The 17,035-nt window shown below is 40.8% G+C and overlaps 1 non-coding gene across 1 annotated transcript; it reads left to right on the top strand.

Annotated features, from left to right (window-relative positions):
• The first annotated feature begins 10,077 nt into the window (after positions 1-10,077).
• LOC145168243 (small nucleolar RNA R71) lies at positions 10,078-10,184 on the top strand. The gene has a single exon (XR_013741810.1). It is a non-coding gene; the product is annotated as a small nucleolar RNA R71 (small nucleolar RNA).
• Positions 10,185-17,035: the final 6,851 nt, after the last annotated feature.

Below are 17,035 nucleotides of genomic sequence, written 5' to 3'. Positions count from 1 at the left end.
GCCTCTTCACACACCATGATTCCTACATTTGTCAGGCTAAAGTGTATAGTACGAAATAGGGTTTTGCAGCGCGGCCTCCGGGAAAACATCCGGTTTCAGAGGTTTCTCCCTTGTACTGTCCTTTACATTCTACCGTCTCATCGTCAAGGCCTTTTCTCACCAAAAATCAAAAAAATAAAATAAAATAATAAAAATTCTACTTAACCTAAACTTAAACCTAACAACATAAATCTTCAATCTTGAACTTTTGTTATTTGGTCTTCAGCCTCCTTGTTGTTTGACCTTTTGTCTTTTTCTTTTTTGAAAGAAAGTCTTGAACTTGGATTCTTGTTCTTCTTTTTGTGTTGCTCTTTTTCTTCTTTGTTTTTGTTTCTTTTCTTTAATCTTCTTCATTGTTTCTTTTTGTCTTCACTTTTCCAATTTCTTCATTTTTTTGTGTTTTCTTATTTGAAGGTCTAAGGAATTTCACCATGTAACAAATGATGGAGGCTAACATGAATGCCTAATGATAATTGACAATGTGCCAAGATCAACTAAAAAGGGTTGGGAATGACTAAAAAATGGGTGTTACCGAAAAGACTTGGTCCCAAAAGATGTGAATTGGGGGACCCACTTCAAAGTTCATCAAGCACCTTAATGCAAGGTGTGATAAACAAAATCTATCTAACTATCTACTCTAGACCCCTAGAAAAATGATAACATATCCTAAAAAGGTGGTGAGAATCTAACTAAGCAAGGCTCGGACGAGACTCGGGAGTACTAAGGGGTATTTTCCCCAAAACCAAGATGCGAGTCTTCAATGTCTTCAAAATACCTTACCAGGTGTTGGAACAAAGTTCTAGTAGGATCGATAGATTCTAAGCATAAAACAATAAATGAAGTAATGAAGAACACAAGAATGGTTTAACTGATGTCGAATGATTAAGCTTTAATACCTCAGAAGAGCTCGATTAAGAACTTCGACTGTAGAGGTGTTTAGGGTTACAAAAGCAATAATAATAATAATAATCTCGACAGTATCTATCGCACGCATGCATGCACTATTTATAGCTAAACCCTACTTAATAATCACGGATGGACAGGCCCAATCCGAATATACAATACTAAGCCCATGACACAACACAAAATACTCAACAATCTCCCCCTTTGCCTCAATGGAACCGAAAGCTCAGTTCGGTTGAGCTATAGAAGACTTCTTGACAGTCTTGAACACCTTCGGTATAATGGCCAATAGAGTATGACGAAAAGTGATATACCACCGAAGCATGTCCGTGAAGTTCTTCTTGTCTTCCTTAGAGTTCTGCTTGCACCGATGGATGATATTAATTATGTGCTCCAAGCAGTCCGTTGAGAACAGATGCTTATCAACAAGAGCGAAAAGAAATCTGTTAGCTTCGCCTCTTGTGAACATCACTGTGAGATGTGTAGAATCAATTTTCCCCATCTTCATCTTGTTCATATCTCCAGTTTTTGCAGTTGGCTTTACAGTGGGTTTCTTCTTCAAAACTTTAGCAATATCCTGATCCATTGCAGCTACTTCATGGATATAGGAAGCCAACATCCTCTTCAGATGATCTAGGATCGGCTCATATTCTTTCGCATTAATGAGCAATATGTTAAACAACAAGATCCAATCATGAGGATTCAAGTTAGGAAGATCTGCCAGGGATATAACAGAAACCGAGTTATCTGAACCTCGGGTTATTTTGAAATTAACATTGACAAACTTCCCTGCAGGCGAAGGTTTCAGCACCTTAACAGTTATAATCTTCTGTGCACTCCATGTCAGGTACTGAGGCTGACCGAACATGAGATAAAACCATCCTCATCATCCGACTCCACAATACCCCAGTGGGTTCCAAAATTTTGGACCATCCGCATGGTCTCCAAATACCCCATGCTAAACTCATGACCATCCATGTGGATCATGGAACGAGTGATATCGGAAACTAGTAACCCATACGATCGGGCCAACCGGGTAATGAATTGCCCTCCACAAATAGGGCTCCCGGGGCGAGAACTGGCAGCAGAGCCAGCCAAGAAGCGTGCTAAAAAATAAGGAATGTTGCAACACACTCCCGGCTGCAAGATGCACCATAAAAAGAAGAGATTCTGCTTTGTTACTTTGTCCCCATGCCTTCTGTGATTAATGGAGAAAGTGATCAGTCGGTGGAATAGACGGTGGATAGGAGAGCGAATGCTGCTCACGGGGGACACTCCGGAATTGAATATCCCGGAGGCAATACTATGCCAAAAATCATAACGAGTAACACCATCAGCATACCCTCGAGCTGCCTCCCTCAAAAACATGTCACACTCGGGAGTCATTGCCTCTTCGGGATTATAAATCCCAACCCTCCAAGAAAACTCCACGAGGCTACATTCCCGATACTCCCCCCCCCCAAGACGAAATACCAGTGCTTGCGGATAACGGGGATCTTGGACATTCTCGTGGAATGTCACCGTGGAGAAAAACTCCACACAAAATTCTCTATAAACTTGCTCTTGAACTCGGAAAAGATTTTCTTCTTTGTTTTTGTTTCTTTTCTTTAATCTTCTTCATTGTTTCTTTTTGTCTTCACTTTTCCAATTTCTTCATTTTTTTGTGTTTTCTTATTTGAAGGTCTAAGGAATTTCACCATGTAACAAATGATGGAGGCTAACATGAATGCCTAATGATCATTGACAATGTGCCAAGATCAACTAAAAAGGGTTGGGAATGACTAAAAAATGGGTGTTACCGAAAAGACTTGGTCCCAAAAGATGTGAATTGGGGGACCCACTTCAAAGTTCATCAAGCACCTTAATGCAAGGTGTGATAAACAAAATCTATCTAACTATCTACTCTAGACCCCTAGAAAAATGATAACATATCCTAAAAAGGTGGTGAGAATCTAACTAAGCAAGGCTCGGACGAGACTCGGGAGTACTAAGGGGTATTCTCCCCAAAACCAAGATGCGAGTCTTCAATGTCTTCAAAATACCTTACCGGGTGTTGGAACAAAGTTCTAGTAGGATCGATAGATTCTAAGCATAAAACAATAAATGAAGTAATGAAGAACACAAGAATGGTTTAACTGATGTCGAATGATTAAGCTTTAACACCTCAGAAGAGCTCGATTAAGAACTTCGACTGTAGAGGTGTTTAGGGTTACAAAAGCAATAATAATAATAATAATCTCGACAGTATCTATCGCACGCATGCATGCACTATTTATAGCTAAACCCTACTTAATAATCACGGATGGACAGGCCCAATCCGAATATACAATACTAAGCCCATGACACAACACAAAATACTCAACAATCTCCCCCTTTGCCTCAATGGAACCGAAAGCTCAGTTCGGTTGAGTTATAGAAGACTTCTTGACAGTCTTGAACACCTTCGGTATAATGGCCAATAGAGTATGACGAAAAGTGATATACCACCGAAGCATGTCCGTGAAGTTCTTCTTGTCTGCCTTAGAGTTCTGCTTGCACCGATGGATGATATTAATTATGTGCTCCAAGCAGTCCGTTGAGAACAGATGCTTATCAACAAGAGCGAAAAGAAATCTGTTAGCTTCGCCTCTTGTGAACATCACTGTGAGATGTGTAGAATCAATTTTCCCCATCTTCATCTTGTTCATATCTCCAGGTTTTGCAGTTGGCTTTACAGTGGGTTTCTTCTTCAAAACTTTAGCAATATCCTGATCCATTGCAGCTACTTCATGGATATAGGAAGCCAACATCCTCTTCAGATGATCTAGGATCGGCTCATATTCTTTCGCATTAATGAGCAATATGTTAAACAACAAGATCCAATCATGAGGATTCAAGTTAGGAAGATCTGCCAGGGATATAACAGAAACCGAGTTATCTGAACCTCGGGTTATTTTGAAATTAACATTGACAAACTTCCCTGCAGGCGAAGGTTTCAGCACCTTAACAGTTATAATCTTCTGTGCACTCCATGTCAGGTACTGAGGCTGACCGAACATGAGATAAAACCATCCTCATCATCCGACTCCACAATACCCCAGTGGGTTCCAAAATTTAGGACCATCCGCATGGTCTCCAAATACCCCATGCTAAACTCATGACCATCCATGCAGATCATGGAACGAGTGATATCGGAAACTAGTAACCCATACGATCGGGCCAACCGGGTAATGAATTGCCCTCCACAAATAGGGCTCCCGGGGCGAGAACTGGCAGCAGAGCCAGCCAAGAAGCGTGCTAAAAAATAGGGAATGTTGCAACACACTCCCGGCTGCAAGATGCACCATAAAAAGAAGAGATTCTGCTTTGTTACTTTGTCCCCATGCCTTCTGTGATTAATGGAGAAAGTGATCAGTCGGTGGAATAGACGGTGGATAGGAGAGCGAATGCTGCTCACGGGGGACACTCCGGAATTGAATATCCCGGAGGCAATACTATGCCAAAAATCATAACGAGTAACACCATCAGCATACCCTCGAGCTGCCTCCCTCAAAAACATGTCACACTCGGGAGTCATTGCCTCTTCGGGATTATAAATCCCAACCCTCCAAGAAAACTCCACGAGGCTACATTCCCGATACTCCCCCCCCCCCCCGAGACGAAATACCAGTGCTTGCGGATAACGGGGATCTTGGACATTCTCGTGGAATGTCACCGTGGAGAAAAACTCCACACAAAATTCTCTATAAACTTGCTCTTGAACTCGGAAAAGATTTTCTTCTTTGTTTTTGTTTCTTTTCTTTAATCTTATTCATTGTTTCTTTTTGTCTTCACTTTTCCAATTTCTTCATTTTTTTGTGTTTTCTTATTTGAAGGTCTAAGGAATTTCACCATGTAACAAATGATGGAGGCTAACATGAATGCCTAATGATCATTGACAATGTGCCAAGATCAACTAAAAAGGGTTGGGAATGACTAAAAAATGGGTGTTACCGAAAAGACTTGGTCCCAAAATATGTGAATTGGGGGACCCACTTCAAAGTTCATCAAGCACCTTAATGCAAGGTGTGATAAACAAAATCTATCTAACTATCTACTCTAGACCCCTAGAAAAATGATAACATATCCTAAAAAGGTGGTGAGAATCTAACTAAGCAAGGCTCGGACGAGACTCGGGAGTACTAAGGGGTATTCTCCCCAAAACCAAGATGCGAGTCTTCAATGTCTTCAAAATACCTTACCGGGTGTTGGAACAAAGTTCTAGTAGGATCGATAGATTCTAAGCATAAAACAATAAATGAAGTAATGAAGAACACAGGAATGGTTTAACTGATGTCGAATGATTAAGCTTTAACACCTCAGAAGAGCTCGATTAAGAACTTCGACTGTAGAGGTGTTTAGGGTTACAAAAGCAATAATAATAATAATAATCTCGACAGTATCTATCGCACGCATGCATGCACTATTTATAGCTAAACCCTACTTAATAATCACGGATGGACAGACCCAATCCGAATATACAATACTAAGCCCATGACACAACACAAAATACTCAACAATCTCCCCCTTTGCCTCAATGGAACCGAAAGCTCAGTTCGGTTGAGCTATAGAAGACTTCTTGACAGTCTTGAACACCTTCGGTATAATGGCCAATAGAGTATGACGAAAAGTGATATACCACCGAAGCATGTCCGTGAAGTTCTTCTTGTCTGCCTTAGAGTTCTGCTTGCACCGATGGATGATATTAATTATGTACTCCAAGCAGTCCGTTGAGAACAGATGCTTATCAACAAGAGCGAAAAGAAATCTGTTAGCTTCGCCTCTTGTGAACATCACTGTGAGATGTGTAGAATCAATTTTCCCCATCTTCATCTTGTTCATATCTCCAGGTTTTGCAGTTGGCTTTACAGTGGGTTTCTTCTTCAAAACTTTAGCAATATCCTGATCCATTGCAGCTACTTCATGGATATAGGAAGCCAACATCCTCTTCAGATGATCTAGGATCGGCTCATATTCTTTCGCATTAATGAGCAATATGTTAAACAACAAGATCCAATCATGAGGATTCAAGTTAGGAAGATCTGCCAGGGATATAACAGAAACCGAGTTATCTGAACCTCGGGTTATTTTGAAATTAACATTGACAAACTTCCCTGCAGGCGAAGGTTTCAGCACCTTAACAGTTATAATCTTCTGTGCACTCCATGTCAGGTACTGAGGCTGACCGAACATGAGATAAAACCATCCTCATCATCCGACTCCACAATACCCCAGTGGGTTCCAAAATTTTGGACCATCCGCATGGTCTCCAAATACCCCATGCTAAACTCATGACCATCCATGCAGATCATGGAACGAGTGATATCGGAAACTAGTAACCCATACGATCGGGCCAACCGGGTAATGAATTGCCCTCCACAAATAGGGCTCCCGGGGCGAGAACTGGCAGCAGAGCCAGCCAAGAAGCGTGCTAAAAAATAGGGAATGTTGCAACACACTCCCGGCTGCAAGATGCACCATAAAAAGAAGAGATTCTGCTTTGTTACTTTGTCCCCATGCCTTCTGTGATTAATAGAGAAAGTGATCAGTCGGTGGAATAGACGGTGGATAGGAGAGCAAATGCTGCTCACGGGGGACACTCCGGAATTGAATATCCCAGAGGCAATACTATGCCAAAAATCATAACGAGTAACACCATCAGCATACCCTCGAGCTGCCTCCCTCAAAAACATGTCACACTCGGGAGTCATTGCCTCTTCGGGATTATAAATCCCAACCCTCCAAGAAAACTCCACGAGGCTACATTCCCGATACTCCCCCCCCAAGACGAAATACTAGTGCTTGTGGATAACGGGGATCTTGGACATTCTCGTGGAATGTCACCGTGGAGAAAAACTCCACACAAAATTCTCTATAAACTTGTTGTTGAACTCGGAAAAGATTTTGCCACCCCACGCAAGTAAAAGAAAAACCCTCCCCAATAAATACTTTGGTAAGAAACGGGGACATCCTATCCACGATTCCAACCTCACTTAAGCGTGTCTAGTTTATGGTGGGAGAGACTGCAATCTCGCGGTTGTATAACCACCCCAATCTGCTATTCCATCGGGTCAAGACTCCTTGAGAAATTGAAGTTGGGAAAGTATAAAACGGGTGTAAACTCGCCACTCCAATAGGCACCTCCCTTCTAGGACCCATTTCTGCAAAAACAAACAACAAACACAGCCAAAAGAAACAACCCAACAGATTAGAGATTAACAAAACTGAAGTTATCAAGTCCCAGGATTCACGTCGTGAATCCTTTACGATTCACGTCGTGAGTTCGTAACACAGCAACCAGAATCGCTAATATCAGGACGCAAATCAGGTCAAAAATGTCAATGGGGTTTACTCATATGCCAATTCCAGCCACAAATCGTCAACATTCCAAGGCTATTACAGTATTTGTAGGGAAAATTTTCGACATTTCAACTAAATACAAACCCTAACCCTAAGTTTCAACTATTAATTAAGAATTAGTCATAAGAATGGAGTGTATGTCGGCCAAAATCGGAGCAAGGGGGACCAGATTTCGTGTTCACTTCGTGGGAATAAAGAATGAGTTGGTCAAAAGGGATTCTGTGTTCTTTAATTTGTGGTCCCGTGGTTATTACTGTTCACGTCGTGAATCCTTAAGGATTCACGTCGTGAGTCCTGTTTGGGCTTAATTTTGGGCCATTCATTCTTCATCAGAAATGGATTAGTCTTGGGCCATTTAGTTTAACAGAAAATGGGCTGATATGTATCAACGATCTATTGTCCGGTTCATTCAGAACTCACGTCGTGAATCATAATGATTCACGTCGTGAATAATGTATGACAATTTATATCCAGGTTTGTCTATTAACTAAATTCTTAATTATTACCACTTCATTTTTAGGGACCCCACACTCAGTGTTTAATTATGAATAAAGTGAGTTGGATGATATGATCTATGTTTCTAAGACTAAAATGCAAAAACTAAAAAGAAAAAGGAAAAAAACGCAAACCAAACTCGGGTTGCCTCCCGAGAAGCGCTTCTTTTTTAGGAGCCTTGAGCCGGACTCCGTGCCTCCTACGTCGACTCGTCAGAAGAGTCCACCACCAGGATCTTTTGCTCCTTGAAACGCCTCTTGTAAGCTTGCACTCGACGAATATATGCTTTTTAGAATTCTCCTTTTTAGCCTTGACGTCGTCTCCATCGAGCTTGCGTTTGATCCCTTGAATCTTCAATTTTCCATCATTTTTAAGCTCCATAGTATCCTTCTCTTCTTTCACCATTGGACTTGTGACTTTTGAAGTAACCTCCTCTTCATCACTCGACATCTCATCATCTTCCTTGCTTACCCAAGAAGTTGGATTCGTGTAGGCAATGACTTCTACTAAAAATGGAACAGATGCTCTCGGTTTTGTTCTTTTAACTTGTTGAATTGTTTTGATTTCTTCTTCCATGAGCTTCTCTATTTCTTCAAGTTCATTCTCTTCATCTATGTTGAAAACCTCTTCTTGAGAATGACTCCCTTGGAAACCATCTTCTATTCCAAAAATTTCCTTCTCATCCCCAACTCTCAAGGTGAGCTTGGACTCGTGTATATCAACCAGAGCTCCATCAGTGTTAAGTAACGGGAGACCAAGAATAATTGGTACAATGGGATCTTCTTTCATATCCAAAACCACAAAGTCTATTGGAAAACGAATTTCCCAATTTTCATGAGAATATCTTCCATAATGCCCCGCGGCTGTGTCACTGAACGGTTCACCATGTGAATAGTCATCTTTGTAGCCTTTAACTTCTGAATATTCAGTTTTTGATAAAACGAAGAAGACATCAAATTTATGCTAGCCCCAGAATCGGCTAAAGCATAAACCTTCATATTGTTCCCAAACTCACATGGGAGAGTGAGTCGTACAGGATCCCCCATCTTCTTAGGTATCTCTCCCAACACAGCTTTTGAGCTTTGCTCACTTAGAATCACCTTAGAATTCTCCTTTAATTGCTGACGAGTGTATAACAAGTCTTGTAGGAACTTAACATATTCTGGAACTTTTGCAAGCGAATCAATAAAAGGAGTATTAATAGGAATACCCTTCAATTGCTTGATAAACTCCAGATGTTCTCTCTCCAGTGGACTAGGATTAGCTCTAGACGGGAATGGCAAAGGTGGTTTATAAGCTGGAACAGATACTGATTTTTTCTGTTCCGACCGAGCCCACGACGTAAGCATAGCGGACTCACAACGTAAACTGGGTATTCCAGCAGATTCTTCAATTTCGAGCTTCGGCTTCTTTGGCTTTGGATCGGGCTGCTGTGGCTCCACTTCTAAGGCTTGTAGGAACTCAGAAATCGCCTCTTCTTCAATATCTATGGCCATCACGTGAGATTGGGTATTCTTTTCAGGATTTTTCGGGAACATCTTCTCATTAACCAAAGTGGTAAGTTGACCAAGTTGTACTTCAAGGTTATTGATGGAAGCTTGCTGATTTTTTATTAATGCCTGCTGATCTATCATCATTGCGTGATGATTCTTCATTATAGCTCTTTGTTCTTCCATTGCAGTGTTAGTGGCATCATGTCTTTTTTCTGGAGCTTCCATAAATTTCATCAACATGGTCTCTAATTCTGATTTCTTCTCAACTAGTGGTTGCTCTCTTTGGTAGAAACCTCTGCCAGTTTGTCTATATTTTTCTTCCTTTTGCTTCTTGTATTCATCGTAAGGCAGCCACTCTTTCTTCGGTTTCCTCCAGTCTTCATCATACTTTTCCCCACTTGAGTATCAAACTTGAGCTTTCTTGTTTCCATATTCATCAAAAGTGCAATCTTTTGTCAAATGTGGGCCACTACATCTCTCGCAACCAACTTGAATTGCATGAATTGATTGGTCCATTTGGGTCAATCTCTTATCCATAGCGCTAAGCATTGCCATCACAGTAGCCATCTCTTCAGTTTGTGCAGCTCCACTGCCTTTTATTCCATCGCGCCCTGGGTTGTGATACTCACGAGAGTGCCTTGAAAATTCTTCAATCAGCTCCTTGGCCTGAATTGGGTTTTTCTTTGTTAGTGGTCCTTGTGAATCAAGGAGTTGTCTAGTCATGACATTCACCCCATCATATAATATCGACATTTCTTGCTGAATATTTAGGTCATGTTGAGGATAATTCCTTAACAACCCCTTGTAGCGCTCCCATGCCTCGTATAATGACTCCCCCGGATTTTGCTCAAAGTTGGCAATCGCCTTCTTGAGTTTAGAGATTTTTGAGGGTGGGCAAAACTGATCTAGAAATTTCTCACGCAATTGGGCCCATGTGGTGATTGTACCAGATCGAAGAGCCTTCAACCAGTCTTTTGCAGCTCCTTTGAAAGTGACTGGTAACATCCTTAACAAAGCTGTCTCCCTTGGGATATTACGAGTATTAAAATAATTCACAATATCATTGACCTCGTCTAAATGCTTAAAAGCATCCTCATGATCCTTCCCATAGAATGGGATATCCTTGAGTGCAGTAAGGATATGTCCCTTTAACTCGAATGTGGCATTAGCAGGTATCGCAGGATGTATTAAACCCGACCCCACATCGTCTCGAATGCGCTTCTTGTAATCCCCCATGGCCATCTCATCAATGTTCGCCATTTCGTTCTCCGGCTCGTTCTCGGGTTCACTCGTATAAAGTCCAAATTCTTTTTCTGATTCGTACTCGGTCTCGTGTGGATTAGGAAATTAATCGAAAACTTCAAACTTGCTCTTTGAGGCTGAACTCGATTCTCCCGTTTTCTTTCCTGACTTCCTTGAAAAGGCTGATTTCAGTTCTTGTAAAGGTGTCTTCTTCGGTGTTTGATCTTCTTTCACGCTCTTATCCTTCTTTTTGTGAATTGCAGACTCGGGATCTTCAAGTGGTGGTACCAAAGGTGTGTTAGAACCTCTGGTCATGAACTCCTGAAATAAAACAAAAAGATAAAACGTAAAACTGAACCAAAAAAAACAAACTGAAATAAACAAAACTAAGGACTTCAGTTCTCACGTCGTGAATCTTGAAGGTTCACGTCGCCAGTCCTGTAATGCAGAAAAAATTAAAACAGAAAAGTAACTTCTTGCATGTTTTAACCTACAAAAAGGATCGATTAATTTAAAGCAAACAAACTAATAATTAACTAAACCGTTCTCTGGTAACAGCGCCAAAAACTTGATGTGCACAAAAGTACCTACTAATTTTAATATTTATAACCAAACAAACTTAGACCAACTATGCACCTATAGGCAGTGTACCTAGTCAGATTATAGTATAGCTTGGGTAAGTCGGGTATCGATCACAGGGAACGGTGTTACTAATTAATCTACTTGCTATCAATTTAACCTAATTATTAACAAGTTTAAAAAGGGTTTTATCTGATTTTACAAGATCAGACGAACTTAGTTCAAATTCAATCAATAAGTAAAACACTCTTGTTTAGTTCGAATCCACTTCGTCCTTATGGCCAGCTAATAATTATGGATTATCAAGTTGGTTTTGATTATATTAGTAATTTAAGTCTAATTCTACCAATAATTAATTAATTCATGTAAAACTATGTATGGTCACACACAATTAAACACAGAACCAATTATGAATATGAATATGCTATGTAAGATTTATTATGTAAACGCAATTATAGTCATAATCTACGTTTTCTAGCACAGCTAAGTTTATTTACTTTAATTACTAACTAAGATTGGTCAATCCTAGCTCTAACAATTTAATGTTCACTAAATCATTAGGTAAACAAGTTCATGCAGTTAATGGTCACTAAGCTACACAGAACATGGAATCGAGCAACTAAAGAAACAACCATAAGCATGCTAGGTAATTATAAATCAAACACAAGCAATTTACCAACTAATTAAATCGATACAGAATTAAGCTATTCATAAGTTAGAAGCTTCATCTAGCTAAACGAGAATAGCTAGATTCAGCTGCTCATAATAGCAACTAACACACTAACACAAATCAAAGTATAAAGAAATATGTTCATAAGTATCAAATAAGTGAACTAAATTATGGACCTTCCCTCTTTTGGTGTTGAAAACCTTTTTCCAAGACCTTTCTTCTGCTAAAAATCGCCTTCTGGAAACCCTTCAATCAGCCAAAAGTCTTTCAAATCGTAATGGGCAAGGAAATTTTTAGTATTCTGATTTCCCGAGTTCACGTCGTGAACCATAAGGATTCACGTCGTGAATATTAGATAACCGTGTTCGGCAAGGACTCTTCCACCCGTATGCATATCTTCTAGAATTCTCGACTCACGTCGTAAACCATGAATTGTACACGTCGTGAGTACGTCTTTTGGGTGATTTTCAGTTCTTCTTTCCTTCAATCCTCCAAAGTTCCATATTCTGTCAATTTCAGTCCCTATCTTCGAAGATGCTTCCGTTTGGCTGCAAAATAACAAATTAAACTTTTAAGTACCATTATTCTATGCAAATGACCAAAATATTAATAGAAATGTAATTAAATATTGCCTAAAAATATGTATAAATATGGCAATATCAGAATCGAAGAACGAACATTCTCAAATTTGGCTTGCTCCTCTTGAAGTGACTTTGACAAAGAGTCAACTGAAGCGTTCACTTTAGCTGCATTGGAATCAGCATGACTTTTGAGGGATTCAAGAAAAATCTTGGAGCTGTGAATAAGTTCTGCAACTTCAGTTGTATCCTTTTGGCAAGAAGAGGTTGATGCTTCAACTGCCTTCGTTGATTTTTCTATAGCTCCTGTATACTGCTCAAAAGCGGTGTCCAGAAAAGCTTTGAGCACAACATCGTTATACGTTTTTGTAGAGGCAAGCAGTTGATCAAGTTTTTCATCTAGACTCTGCACTTGTTGTCTGGTGACAGGAGCCTCTTCATCTTCATCAGTTGGAAGCCGATAAGGACTGTAATAATTCGAGTCAAACTCAACATTATCACCACCGCGAGTATCACCAAAATCAGAAGAGGGTGAAAGAGGTTTGGATGTAACAGGAGGTTCGGTGTCAGTATTAGCCCCTGTATCAGATACGTTGACGTTTACTGGAGGTTCGGTTGTTGTGGTGGTAGTTGCTTGTGAAAAGATAGGAGGTGGTAAAGGAGTGGTAGAAATTGGTATGGTACTAACTGGTGGTGGTGGTGGCACAGAAGTGGTGGTTTGAGATGTAATAGGTGGTGGAATGGGAGCAACCGAAACTGGAACAGTAGATTTCGGTGGAGATGGAGGAGGAGGAGGAGTAGGAATCTTTTCATTAAGTTGTTCAGTAGGAGTTGGAGAACAAGGAGGTGTATTACTTCTCGGTGAACCATGATCTTGAAGTTCTTCTTCCTCATCTATCGATCGGTCCTCATCATGGTCGGAGCTTGAAGGAGAAGGACTCTTGGATTTCCTTGACATCTTCTTTACTTTTGTTAGAACAAGGTTCTATTAGGATCGATAGATTCTATGCAGGCAAACAATTGAGAACGAACTATGAACACAAGAATGACTTTGAATATGTCGTATGATTAAAAACTTCAACACCTCAGAAGATCTCGATTAAGAACTTCGACTGTAGAGGTGTTTTAGGGTTACAGAATAATAATCAATAATCAAGAACGTTAACCTTTTAATGCATACATGCATGCATTATTTATAGTCTAACCCTACTAGCTAATCACAGATGGACAGGCCCAATCCGGATACAAAATACAAGCCCATGACGCAACACAATAAGACCCAACAATCTCCCCCTTTGCGTCAATGGAGCCGAAAGCTCACTTTGGTTGAGCTGCAGAAGACTTCTTGACTGTTTTAAACACCTTCGGTATGATGGCCAATAGATGATGATGAAATGTTATGTACCACCGAAGCATGTCTGTGAAGTTCTTCTTGTCAGCTTCTGAGTTCTGCTTGCACCGATGAATAATATTGATGATATGCTCCAAGCAATCTGTTGAGAACAGATGTTTATCAACAAGAGCAAACAGAAATTTATTGGCTTCGCCTTTTGTAAACATCACAGTCAGATGTGTAGAATCGATTTGGCCCATCTTCATTTTGTTCAAATCGCCTGGTTTCGGTGTTGGCTTGACAGTCGGTTTCTTGTTCATAACTTTCGCTATCTCCTGATCCATAGCAGCAACCTCATGGATGTAAAAAGCCAACATCCTCTTCAAATGATCAAGTATCGGCTCATATTCTTTAGGATTAGTGAGCAGAATGTTGAACAATAGAATCCAGTCATGAGGATTCAAATTCGGTAGGTCTACCAGGGAAATAATCGACATCGAGCTTGCCGTTCCTCGTGTGATTTTGAAATTAACATTTATGAACTTCCCAGCAGGCGAAGGCTTGAGTACCTTGACAGTAATAATCTTCTGTGCGCTCCATGTCAAGTACTGTGGTTGACCATACTTCAGATAAAAGTCAATAAGCTCATGATCAACCTTTGGATGAGGGAAAGGAACCTCAACAGTCAAGTCAAAACAATGAAACGTGAATGCCTTTCGTGTTATTGGCATGTCGAACTGTGAGTCCTTAGAGTTATCACAATCAAACGAAGTGACAGGTTCCAGCCAGTAAACGCTAGGAAACTCTATTGCTTCATTGATAAGTTTATCTTTCGTCCAAAGGGGAAACAAGGCCTTCTTGCAGTTTAAGGCTTCTTCTTCTTCCTTGTTCCTCCTTTCCCTTTCCTCAGCCTCCCACGCAATCCTTAAGGTTTCATTCAACTCTTTATCCCTCTTCTTTCGTTTAAGAGCCTCAACAATGGTCTCTTCTTCTTTGTCATCACTATCACCATCAATCTCTTTTTTTTAGCTTGAAAACCAGAACCCGAAGCTTCATTACCCTTCGGTTCGGTTGTAACCTTGACTTTCGGTTGAGCAGATTCAGTTTCGGATTTTACAGTCACCTTTGGTTGAGCACCTTCTCCCCCTTGTTTTGGAGGTATAAACTGCTCCGAAACACCCTTCATCTCGTGTAATAATGCAAGGGCAGGAAGAAGTTTCGAAGTGAGATGATTCCTTATAGTCAAAGTCAGAATAGGATCATGAGCACCAAGGAGGTTGGTCAGCATATCCTTAACATCCCCAGCACAGCTACGAAAGACAGCTATCTCCGTCTTTAACAAAGAAATTTCCTTTTCTGCTTGAGCAAGCTGCACCTTCTGAACTTCAATCGTGGAGGCTTGACGGGAAAGTTCCTCCTTGAGAGTACTTTCCTTTGCTAGAGCAGCGTGAAGAGATTCAAGCTGAGAATTCACAGAACTGATAAGTGAAGTGTTCTCTGCTTGTATTGAAGAACGAACTGCCTTAAACTTTGTTTGCTCTTCTTGAAGGGACTTGGATAAGGAATCCACAGAGGCATTCACCTTAGCTGTATTGGTGTCAGCATGCCTTTGAGTGACTCAAGAAAGATCTGAGTACTATGAACAAGTTCTGCAACATCAGTGGTGGCCTTCTGGCAAGAAGAAGTAGATGCATTAACAGCTTGTGTTGATTTGTCAATTGAATCAGTATATTGCTCAAGAGCAGTATCCAAGAAAGCCTTGAGTACTACATCATTGTAGATCTTGTTGGCATCAAGCAATTTATCAAGCTTCTCATCAATGCTTTCTAATTGTTGACGTGTGACTGGAGCTTTATCATCATCATCTGTAGGAAGCCTGTATGGACTGTAGTAGGTCGAATCAAACTCATCATTAGCACAACTGAGAGTGGCACCGGAATCAGTTGAAGGTGAGGGTGAAAGTGGTTTGGAAGTAATTGGAGGTTCAGTTGCAGTAGTCGCCCCCGTATCAGATACGTTGACTCTTACTGTCGGTTCAGGGATTGTAGTGGAAGTTGATTGGGAAATTATAGGAGGTGGTAAGGGATTTGTAGAAATAGGAATTGAAGAAATTGGTGGTGGTATAGAAGTTGTTGTCTGAGATGTTATTGGTGGGGGTACAGGAGCAACCGAAATAGGAACTGTCTGTTTCGGTGATGGAGGTGGTGTTGGAAGTTTGTTATGAAGAGATTCGGTTGGAGAAGGAGATCGGGGAGGAGTGTTACCTCTCAGTGATTCATGATGAATTTCTTCTTCTTCCTCCTCTTCATCGTTTTCTGAACTGGAAGGAGAGGGACTCTTGGCTTTCTTCGCCATCTTTTTAAGCTTCTTTGGTTTAGAAGAATCCCCTTTCTCAGACTTTCGCTTCCTTGATTTTGCATGCTTAGACTTATCATCCTCAGTTGTCCCTGTCTTGGTAGTAGCCCTTTTTCCTCGATTTCCAGGCTTTTCCACAGCTTCCAAGGCAGCCTGTTGTTCAGGAGATAAGACTCTCGGTTCCTTGGGAGGAATCAGGCGATAATCAGCCATGATCGTGCTCTCTGCGGTGACACATCGGTACATTGTCTCCGGTATAGAGCCATTGTGAGGAAACTTTGTAGGATCAGAGATGATAATTTTCTTGGTGTGGAACATAGCCACAGACGCAATTAGGGCATCCTTCATGAACGGAATATGCAAAGTATCAATCGCCCTTCGTGTAATGAGAGTCCAGAAGCGTGCACATGAAATTTCAGAGTGCCTCGTTGAAGTGTTGAGGCTTTGCACCACTTGAGACCAGATAATCGTCCCACAATCGAGATTGAGACCATTGTAAAGGCCGTAAAGAAGGGTTAGGAAACCCTTACTGGTACCATCAGATCCACCACTCCTTTCTGCTAAACTCTTGATGAGAAGAGTAAGTTATCCATTCCATTGGGGCGGTAAGCATGACTTCTTAACCTTTGTAACCGTGGTTAGAACATTGGTGTAGCCCACCTCGTAGAGCATCGAGAACAACTGAGTTATGGTAATGAAGTCCGGTGAGATGACAGAGGAATCCACAGCAAGTTGTAACAGCGAACAAAATCTCCCTTTCGAAATCGACGCCTTATGAGAGAAGATTTGAAAGTAGATCCTCTCCTTGTTCTTATCATACGAAGCCGTAGTGTAGACTTGCGATAGGAGTGACATTGGTACAGATTCCACCTGCGTTAGAGCTAGAACCAACGGTGAATACTTCAAACACTCAACCACTTGTAGCATATACGCATCGTACAGAAAAGGATTGAGTTCAATAATCATATTC

The sequence above is a fragment of the Lactuca virosa genome, chromosome 3 (genome assembly GCF_052849685.1).
Source record: "Lactuca virosa cultivar CGN04683 chromosome 3, Lactuca_virosa_CGN04683_v6, whole genome shotgun sequence".
NCBI classification, from domain to species: Eukaryota; Viridiplantae; Streptophyta; class Magnoliopsida; order Asterales; family Asteraceae; genus Lactuca; species Lactuca virosa.
The sequence above is the reverse complement of the archived record's forward strand: the minus strand, read 5'-3'. Positions and strand labels throughout refer to the sequence as shown.